Here is a 1,584-nt window from a genome sequence, read left to right on the forward strand (position 1 = left end):
TGTGTGTGTGTATGTGTGTGTGTGTATGTGTGTGTGTGTGTGTGTGTGTGTGTATGAGCACACATTGCATGTGCACACATGAGTGCACACACATGTGCATGGAGGCCAGAAGTGTCTCTCAGTGAACTAAGATCTTGCTGATTCAGCTAGGTTGGCCCGTGCAGCTGGGCCTCAGGAATTGTCCTGTCTCTGTCTCTGTCCCCAGTGCTGGATTTGCAGACTTATGCTGGGATCCCAGCTTTTTGCAAGAGGATCTGGGTCCTCATGCCTTTTTCAGATAGTACTTTACTGATTGAGCCATTTCCTTAGCCCCTGACCTCTGCTTTTCAATGCCTCTCTGCAAAGAGGAACAAAGCTTATGACCTTGAGGGTATAGGATAAAGGTGACAAACTGCAGCAAGGAACAGGGGCTTTGCAGACGCATTGTGACATCAACTTTTTCTGTTGAAATTCCAGAGCTAGTGTTTATTTAAATCTCAACATTTTTAGGCTAGGGGTTGGCAAAATACAAATAACAGGTACTGGAAATCGGGTCTATTTACATGTTTTTAAAATCTCCATAGTAAACACAAACCACAGATCCTAGATTTACAAAATAATAATAATAATAATAATAATAATAATAATAATAATAATAATAATAATAATAAATATCAAAGGAAGATTGGAACTCAAGTCTCTGATTATTCTTATGTGGGGGGTGACTTTGGAGAAGTCTCTTGACTCCTATGAGCCTTGGCTTCCTCTGTTCAATGCAAGCTCGCTCAGTCAGCCCCCATGAACTGGTGGAGTTAGTGTGTACCTACAGGGGAGGTGGGCAGGCACATAGTAGGCATACTGGAATATTCACTTCACATAGCCACTTTCTAGGTGCCTTTCAGAAGCCCAAGGGAAGATGTGCTTCCTTTCTGTCCAAAGAGGGCTGAGAAGAAGTTCAGGAGCAGGCACAAAGTGTCCAAGCTTCCAAAGCTAATAAGCTAAACAGAGACGTACTTCCTGTGGTGCTTAGGGCCTTTGTCCTCCTGGGAGGCAAAGGGGAGGAAGATGAAGGCGTTGTGGGCTGACCCTGGTTAGCACTGGTCACTCGTGTTTGCTCAGCTGCAGAGTGCAGGTGGCAGGAGCTGGCGCTGAGTGCCGGCTGACTGGCTTTCAAAGGTGACACCGGTGTCTGAGGTGATGGATGGTCACTGGGGGCTGTTGCTCCACATGCATTGTTGGTTTAAGGACCACAAAGTTCTGACACACTGAGCTGTGGAAGAAACCAGAACAAAAGAAAGGGAGGCCAAGTGGGAACAAGCCTGCCCTCCTCTGCTCCCAGCCGCTCTGGTCTGGTTGGTTCCCAGAAAGCTGTGGCTCTGATTCCTGGCCAGGGTCCTGGTGCCCTGGAGCTCTGGGGTTAGCCAGAATCAAGGAAGTGCTCCCAAGGTGTGAGCCAGGGTTGGCATGAGCCAGGGAAAAACAGAGAAGGAGTGTGAAGGGACAGATTTGTAGGACTAGAGAAGGGGCCTGCACCCCTGCTGTCTCCAACCTTCCCTTCTGGTGAGCTGAGTAGAGGTGAGTGCCAGGGATCTAGGCTATGTTCCA

This window comes from Mastomys coucha, unplaced genomic scaffold (assembly GCF_008632895.1).
Source record: "Mastomys coucha isolate ucsf_1 unplaced genomic scaffold, UCSF_Mcou_1 pScaffold9, whole genome shotgun sequence".
Lineage (NCBI taxonomy): Eukaryota > Metazoa > Chordata > Mammalia > Rodentia > Muridae > Mastomys > Mastomys coucha.